The sequence below is a fragment of the Mauremys reevesii genome, linkage group 11, assembly GCF_016161935.1.
Source record: "Mauremys reevesii isolate NIE-2019 linkage group 11, ASM1616193v1, whole genome shotgun sequence".
Classification (NCBI taxonomy): domain Eukaryota; kingdom Metazoa; phylum Chordata; order Testudines; family Geoemydidae; genus Mauremys; species Mauremys reevesii.
Window position 1 is genome coordinate 64,064,065 of NC_052633.1, and position 9,407 is coordinate 64,073,471.

The window sequence follows — 9,407 nt, forward strand, 5'->3', positions numbered from 1 at the left end:
TGGTTAACACCTACGGAACCTGTCTCAATGTCAAGTAGTAGATCAGATCATTTCCTCACTTGTCAAAGGTGAGAAAAGGCGCAATGGCCTCTGAGGGGGACTGAGCACTAGGAATTCCTAGGTTCTATTCCAACTTTTACATTAAATAAAAATACTTGATCAGTAATAAATATGTATGTTCCGTTAATGCCTAAAGGCCCTGATCAGCATTGAGGCTCTATTGTGCTGGGTGCTGTAGCAACATAGGGTATGTCTACACTGCAAAAAAAAAAAAAAACCCAGCGGTGGTGAGTCTCAGAGAGCCCAGGTCTACCGACTCGGCTCATGCCACAGCACTAAAAATAGCCATGTGGGATGTTCCAGCTCAGGCTGGAGCATGGGCTCTGAAGCCCACTCCACTTGCCTGAGTTGGAACAGCTACAAGGCTGTTATCAGCCTCATAGCACAACCTCCAGTCTATAGACCTGGGCTCTGAGACTCACTGCCACTGGGTTTTTTGTTTGTTTGTTTTTGCAGTGTGGACATACCTATAGGATAGAGACAATCCTTGCCCTGTAAGACTCTTATACAGTATTTTCCATCTGTAGCTGTCAAAGCACTTTACAAAGTAGGGTAAATATCATCTTCATTTTATAGATGGGGAGACAGAAGCCCAAAGATGGCTTAAGTGACTCACCCAAGGTCACAGGAGGTCAGTAGCAGAGCCAAGAATACAACTCAGGTCTCCAAACTTCCAGTCCACAGCCCTTTACACCAGACTCCCATTTGGGGAAGTCACTTTACTTCTGTTTGTCTCAGTTTCCGAGACTGAAATGCAGTAACACCACCACCTCACGGGGGAGATGTGAAGCTTAACTATATACAAGTTGATAATGCACTTAGGAGGCAAAAAGTGCTGGGTATTACTATTAAAGTAACCATTTACAGTTGCTATTCCAGAGTTTGGAGCCCAGCACACATTGTTGCTATGGTGGATTTTATACATTAAATAATTAATTTAAAACAGCTATTAACTGGGGCAAAGTTTCACTAGGATGGTGTGAGAGGAGAAGCAAGCTCTTCATAAAGTCCTGTTCACAAATGTTTCCCAAAAGGGCCTCAGAGACAAAACAGTTTGATTTTGACAACATGCTGGTGGAAATAAAACGATATGAATAGATCTTGGCTCCTGTAGAGGACTGACGTGTCCTTGTTCAACCTCAAGCTATTGGGCTTTGTGCAAGAGTCGCTGCATGAAATTCTATGGCTTGTGTTCTGCAAGATGTCTGACTTGATGGTCATAATAGTCTCTTCTGGCCTTTAAAATCTGTGAATTATGAAATTCTCACAATTACAGAATGCAAGTACGTTTGGGAAAATAATGTTCCAAGTCCAATTTTTGTCCACAAAAGGCTAAGAAATCCAGAAATAAATTTGGCAGTCCATCTCCTATTAAGATTAAATAAAATAATTATTTACATAGCATGTAGGCAGAACTACCGTCATTTTAAAGTAATTGCAATATTGGTTAACAATGGAAAAGCCCTGTACGTGCCTGGGCTCTTGCATCTTTTTATTTTCACAAATATAAACATCTGCCTCTTTCCCACCTCGTTCTTTTAAATATTTGCCATGGTTTACCTATAATACTGCACGTACCAAATCAGGACTTGGTCCAACAATCGAAATCTTCCACTGGTGTCAATGGGAGCTGGATCATGCTCTGACAGACTGTTTTTGCAAACTTCACAATCTGTACACACAATCTGTACACAAGGGAACTGTTCCATTGAATTCACTGGGACATCCCGCAAGAGCAGGGCTTGTGGGAGAGGGCACAAATCACATTTTCGTTGTACAAATGTATTTAATGAGAGCCTTGGTTTAGCCTTAATACACAGAGACCAGGTCCTCAGCTGGTGTAAATCAGAATAGCTCCATTGATTCTAATGGACTACGCTAGTCCTGCAGAATTCCTGGCCCACTATATTTTCAATCTCGTCCACTATCTAAGCAGCATTGTTCTTGGTTACCTTCATTATGAGCTTAGAGCACTCCACAATTTTAAGGAGCACGATGCTTTACAAATGTTTACCCTACCAATCTTTTTTAAAATATTATTTTCTACAGCAAAACCTCTGACCTTCATTTACATGAATAAAAGCTAACACTTCACTGTTGTGGCTCCTGTAATTATGGTATGCCAGCTCTGTTTGCGATAAGACTTCTTTAATGCCTCTTAGAAAGTTATTAGTTCTTTCTTGCTTTCTGCCCCATTTACTCTGAAGAGATGATACTCTTCTGTTTTCCTTCAGAAAGGAAGACATGGCTATTTTTAGCCCCTTTTACATACTTGTCAACATCACTCAATAAATATCTGAAAATAAGCTATTTCCCACTCACTCTGTTTCAGCTAACCTAGCAGCAGCTGCACTGATTAGAAACAAAATGTAGAAATCATTCATAATTTTCCTCTCAGACATTAGCAGCCTGTCACAGGTTCTCCACACACCACTGGGGCACCTTCTTGTGGGAATAGCTTCACCCGGTCTGATGCCCCCTTCTGTCTCTCATTCACATCGCATCTCCTCTCATGCACCAAGATTTGCAGTGCTTCCTCTTCGTAGCTTGGGGGGCTCCCTCTTCGTGGCTTGGCCCCCCAGCCAGGTCACTATAGTTTCCCCCTTCCAGGGTATCAAAGTATCACCGGACAATCTGTCGCAAGCAGCCTTCCATTCTACTGCCCAGACTGTGCCGCTTCCCCAGTGGCTAGTAGGGGGACGTGGGCCCACCCGCTACTCTGGATACCAGCCAAGGGATCCTACAGCTAAGGTCTGCTCTGTCCCAAAACTTGCTGCTATTTCCCTGGGCTGCTTCCTACTCTGTCTCTATTAGGCTTCCTCATCCTCCACCCTTCTGGGTAAACCCTTCCCTCAGGGCCAGGCTCCCAGGGCTTCTACTCTTTCCTCCTTTCCCTCCCTAAGCCCACAGAATAACTGCTGTCTTCCACACTGCAGCCCCCTCCTGTCCTCACCGCCTGACCCTATACCAGCCCTGCCTGCCCCTGCCCCGCTGGGCTCCATCCTCAGTCAGTGCTTGCCTATCAAGCCTGTCTCTCCTTCAGGTGTGGCCCATCCTCTTACCTAACTCCCTCTGAGCCACCTTAACCCTTTCTAGGCTAGTGTAAGGCGAATGCCCCGCCACACACCCATATATATATATATGTGATATACTCATTGTCTTTGATAATGCTGCACTTAACATAAACTGCATTACAGTACATCAGATCCTGCTCACCTTACAGACAGTCAGTCCCACTGGGACTACTTACATTCGCAAAACCGGTAGAATTTGGCCCTATGTGGACTTTTGTGATGGCTTTACTTGCTGCTGGCATAATACATGCCCACTTAGGAGCTAACCCTGCATTCTGTTCACGTGCACTTCAAATACCCGCTCAAGGCAATGAGAGTCTGAGATGCACAGGGAAGGTAACAGGCCTTAACTTATCAGGCGAAAAAGGGATAACTTAAGAACATTCTCCCATCCTGGAGAAGTCCTATAAAATGTAATAGAAAATGATAAACTTTTTATAAAATGTTTGGAACATCATGTGGCGTTGAATAGAGAGTTCCCTATGATAGAATTCTATAAGATTATTCTCTGTTAAAACCCCCGAGGTTCAGCTCTTCCGCTGGCTTACTCAACAAAGATCCACCCATTTCAGTGTGGGGCTCTGCTGATTTAGATCAATTGAGGATGTGGCCCAGAATTTTTAGTAGAATTTCTATAGATCTGTTAATTTCTATATGAACCAGTGGTCCCCAAACTGTGCGTCATGCCCCCCTAGAAGGGCATAGAGGAACATTGTGGGGGCATGCAGTGGGGCCTGAGCCAGCCCGCATGGGGGGAAAGGGAAGGAGTGCTCCCTAGCCCAGTTCTGGCCCCAGCCACAGCTCCACTCCACCTCCTGCTCTGGCCCATCCCAGCTCTGCCCGGGTTCCCTCTCTGCCTCCAGCCCAGCTCAGCCTCTAGCCCTGGTTCCGCCCTGAGCTCCGTCTTCTGCTCCAGCTCCTCTGCTGAACCAACTGTGCAATAATGCGGAGGGGGGGTTCAGATAGATTCCATTACTGATAAGGGGGGCGGGGTGACAGGAAAATTTGGGACATCAGTTGCATTTCCATTAAATTCCATAAGGCCAAGATTTTAATAAGTGATGAATGATTTTAGATGCTTTCATTTATGGGTGGCCAACCTGAGACAACTTAAAGAGGCCTGATTTTCAGACAGTGGATACTCAGTGTTTTATGAAAATCATGTGACTTTAAAGTATCTGAAGCTGAGTACCCAAAATTACTAGTCACACTTGAAAATCCTGGCCTGAATCTTTTCCATAAGGGACAGCAATCTGCCTTATAAAACTGCATATAAGAAACTCCCTAACTATTCAGATCCATAACAAGTGCATTTTGAAATCTTTTTTGACTCACTATCTTATTTTGAATTAAGTTTTCCTGCAGCTACTTGAGTAACAAAAGAACAGAGGTCTAGTCCTATGTGAATTGCTTGTTTACTTTGGAATGGAGATGACATTGGAGAACTTTCCCAGCAATGACTCTCATATCATGTTTCCCTCAAAAGTGCAAAGAGCACAACTGTCTGAAAGAATTCTGTCTGTTACAGAAATTTGACAGCTTCAAAGTATGGGATCATCAGCTGTCCCATGAAATAAGCTAGCCCTGATTTGTAACTTACTTTTTTTTAAGTTCTATAAAGTTCAGAGTGAAAGATGACGTCTAGATTGTAGTGGCTGTGAATGAAATTCCGTTGGGCCGAATTCAGCTCCTGGGATAAACAAGTGTAACTCCATTAAAGAGTAGAAATAGATGTAGTATGGAGTATTTGAGCCAGTCAGACTTTAGATTAGTAACTGTGAGAACAGCTAAAACCAAAGGGACACGTTCAGCCCTGAAGCCACTGGACTAAAACATCACTTTCAGAAAGGCATCCAGTGTTGATGTGAAGACTCAAAGAGAACGGGAATCCATCACTTCTCTGGACGGGTTGTTCCAACTGTTAATCACCTTGACTGTTAAAAATTTGCACGTTATTTCCAATTTGAATTTGTCCAGCTTCAGCTTCTAGCCGTTGGTTCTTAATATATAATGAAGCTAGTGTTTCTAATCCTTGAATTGTAGATGTTTCCCAGCAAATTCAGCTCTGATGATTGATTAACAGCAAAGTCATTTATTCCTGGAGTTTTACACATGAAATGAGCAATAGCTGCTACCTTGAGCCTGCTGCTCCTATGCCTGGGTTTCCTGATGGGAAACAAAGGATCGTTATGTGCTCAGTAAAGCAGAGGCCAAAAACATGATCATCCTGAAACCATTTAATTATAAAGGTGACATAGAAAGATAAAAAAATGTTTGTGCCTTTTTGTTTGATTTCTTTACCATGTATAAAGACGTGAGTGCTGGGAGAGAGCGTTTAGGGGGAAGGAAGAAATTGCTATTTTATATTAGAAATATTGGGTCTTGTCTCTTCTGTTTTAACAGGAGAATTCTGTGGACATCTAGTGGATTTAGAACCTCACAAGAAGCTGAAGACGGAACAAATGAGAGGGGAAGGGGAAGAAGAGAGAGGAATTATATATATCTTGCAGGGGAATCATGTACAGCAGTACTTGGCCATTATGGCTGCAAATCTGAGGACACCCACAATACTGGTGTGGGCTGGCACCAAGAAGTGAATTTTCTTTAAAAAAATGTATTGCTAGGACAATTTATATTCTTCTAGCAACAGGAGATACACAGCATTTTGGAAATCAAGAAATAAAAGGACAAATTGAAAGCTGAGTTAACCGTGATTCATGAAATAAATCTGCAGAGCAGCCCAGCGTTTCTGATGCAACTAACAATGAAAAATGGTAGTCACAAGATAATTTCGTACGCACTTTCCACAAGAGCTGCAAGTTAAAGTGTCCAGAGCTTGAGACAAAATTTTTCATTGTTTCCTAGAGGCTTTGATGTTCACTTAACTATCAGAACACTTCTTGTTATGGAAGACTCAGACCACCACCAGTCATCAGTAATTTGGGCCAAATTCTTCCCCCTGTAACCTCAGCGAAGTTTGACTCAGTTTAGTCGATGCAGTGCTGGCAATTCAGCACCAGTCCCCGACGTAAGCAATGCAGCCCAGATATACACCGGTCCAGGATCTGGCCCAGAATATCCAGCGCTGCATTTATTGAGTCACTTCATTTATAAAACAAGGTGCCACAGTGACAGCGATTTTTAAGCACAGCTTCCCCCTGACTCCAATGGGGAATTTGGTTAAGGACACAGGAATTGCCATATTATATATTGCCCTTCACTGGCTCCCCATTCTGCACTGCATCAAATATAAACTTCTTAGGTGATATCTTGGACCCACTGAAGTCTGTGGCAAAACTCCCATTGACTTCAGTGATGCCAGAATTCCATCTATTGTCATTACCATTAGGGCCTTTCACAGCTAGTTCCTCCCTAATTACCCACATCTGCTCCTCTCCACCAACAGAACCAGTCTCAATAGCCCATTTGTCCACTTCTCCCACAGATGTCTTCGTGCCCTCACCCTCCCCTGATTATTTGATAAAGCCATTCTCCTGTCCCTGTTAAGACCCACTTCATAGAGACTTCTGATAGCAATTATACTGATGTCTCATTCAGGATTAATTGACTCAAAACCATCTAGCAGTTCCCATAGGGGACTGAGGTAACTATTACGTATTTCACTCATTTTTCCATCTGTTTGTTGTACACCCACTTGTCAAGTCTGTCTTAAATTAGATTGTAAGCTCCTTAGAGCCGTGACTGCCTCATTTATTATGAGAAAGGGTAAACAAGAGTTTAAAATCAATGGCACGCTATGGCCAGAAGCCACTAACTTTTATAACTTTCTGCATGCCACTGTCTGGGTAGTGGGTCACTTTCATAACTTCATGGAGAATCACAGTAATTTTGAGTTAGTCCGGACTTTCAGTAGCAAACTGATGGAGCAAGTGTCACCCCATCACTGAATCCATCAGACACCACTAAATAAGGCTGTTCCCTGCTTAACTGCTGAAGAAACAAGCAGCCTTGAAAAGGGAAAAGCAAAAGAGCTGAAGTTGCATCTAGTAAATGATATGTGGGGCCCAGAATACATCCTCTGTTTAAGGAGGAAATGACAGCCTAAGTGATATGGGAAAGTTTATAGATCAGCAGCTGGATCTTTCCTTTTTATTCTGGGACAGAAACAATTCATCATAAACAATAACATCCTTCTGGCCAGATGAAAAGCAGGAATCTTAATCTGCATGCAGAAGTAGAATGTGTCTATACGGAACAAAACTAACTCCAAACCACAAAACGGGGAGCCGGCGGTCAGGAACACGGCAATGCGTGCAGCAGGCAGGACCGCTGTTTCTCACAGCTCTGTTCCAACCTATGATGCTTTAACTCAGAGATAAAAACTCTCTTCATTTTCTTTCCAGCCTTCAAGTCATTTTTTTTTCATGCTCCTGTTCCCCAGACTCAAGGTCCCTTAATTGTCCTTCATTCTTGGGGCTGGGTTCTCTGGTCCAGTCTAGATGTGCTCAGTCCAAGACTAACCCCTGGTTTAAAGTAGAGTAGCCTCAGGGCTGCTGTACTTTATGCCAGCTGCCCATAGTCCACAGAGACAATTCTGGCAGTCAGGGATCACCAGGGCATAGGAACACCCATGCAGCAGGAGTATAAGGTGGGTGAGTGATACAGATGTTGCTGCAGTGGCTCAACACCACATGGGGATTCTCTTAGGCAGAAGGAATCCTCAAAGGTACATTTAAGTCAAGTTTACAGCTGTTATGTGCCAGTGGAGCAGTGCAAAATAGCCAGGCTCACATATTAACTGGGTCCATTGTGTTTTGGGGAGCAGTCTTTGGTTTATATTTTGTGTTTCCTTTACCTCTGCGTGACTTTGTTTATTATTAACCCTTAGAATGCTGACATTTTCCAAGCTGGCTTCACATTACTACATAGGAAACCAAACTTATAAAATGTGTGATATAAAAGGCATATTTCAAGAATCTGGAATGGCCACATTCATAGGCACCGACTTCCTCAGGCCTTGTCTACACTACCAAGTTTTGTCGCCAGACTGCTGTTTGTCAATCCAATCAGTGCATACCCACTGCGAGGTGACTTTTGTCGGGGAGAATGCCCGGTTTTGGCAACAAAATACATCCACCCTCATGAGAGATTAACGTCTTTTCCCTCTACATTTTTGTCAACAAAGTGCAAGTGTAGACACCACGTTTCATTTCATTGCTTTAATTGGCCTCCAGGAGATGTCCCACAATGCCCATCCTGACCGTTCTGGTCAGCAGTTTGAACTCCACTGCCCTGCAGCCAGGTAAACAACCATCCACCCCTCCCTCTTAGAAGCCCTGGGAATTTTTGAAATTCCATTTCCTGTTTGCTTGGCGTGGAGAGGTCTCATTGCATCTTCCCAGGTGACCATGGTGGGTTATCTCAGCAAATGCTCTCCCGCTTGGACCACTGCAGAGCTATTGGCTCTGCTCAGTATTCGGGGAGAGGAGGCTGTGCAGTCCCGGCTGCACCTGAGCTTCAGGAATTGGGATATCTACAGGCAGATTTTGCAAGGTTTGTGCAAAAAGGGCCATGATCGGGACATGCTGCAGTGCAGAGTGAAGATAAAGGAGCTGAGGCAGGTGTACCATAAGGCGAGGGAGGCAAACCGTCGCTCCGGTGCTGCACCTAAGACCTGCCGGTTCTACAAGGAGCTGGATGCTAACCTCAGTGGTGACTCCACATCCATCTCCTAGAGCCCCAGAGGGCATGGAAGCGGCGGAAAGAGGACCAAACCTGGAGGACAAAGTTATTGATGAAGAGGTGGAGTTAGATGGGGAGGTGCAGCTCCCAGTGGGGTCGCCCCATGGAGCAGGCAGCCAGGAACTGTTCTCCACTCTGGAGGTGTCTAGGCAGTCTGAGGAGTCGCTCTCTGGTTAGCAAGAAGCAGGAGATGAGACTCCTGGTATGTGATTGTGGCTTGTGTAGTGTGGAGGTGGGTTCAGGGCATAGAAATGTGGGAGGTTGGCTGTGTTTCTGTGTGCTGGACATTTCCCTGTGCAGCTAATCAGTACGGCGGAACAGGATGTTGATGCACACCGAGATCTCATGGGAATCCTTCAGAGAGATCTCCAGGAAAGTTTCTGGAGGCACTGAGCAATCCTCTGCCAAAGGTTCTGTGGCAGAGCAGCTTTGTTCCTTCCCCCATTGTAGGAAACTTTCCCGTGCCATTTGGCAATCACTTGTACAGGGACCAAAGCGCCACACAGGCGAGCAGCATAGGGAGCAGGGCAGAAGCCACAAGCGTGGAGTAGATGTACCCTCATTTTCCTG

The 9,407-nt window shown here is 44.4% G+C and overlaps 1 protein-coding gene across 1 annotated transcript in view; it reads left to right on the forward strand.

Annotated features, from left to right (window-relative positions):
- The window catches only part of CFAP221 (cilia and flagella associated protein 221), a 53,512-nt gene extending 47,423 nt beyond the window's left edge, over window positions 1-6,089 (forward strand). Inside the window, exon 26 of the transcript XR_005586166.1 lies at window positions 5,538-6,089. The gene's annotated coding sequence lies outside the window, so the exon portion shown is untranslated. The remainder of the gene's footprint in view (window positions 1-5,537) is intronic.
- Window positions 6,090-9,407: the final 3,318 nt, after the last annotated feature.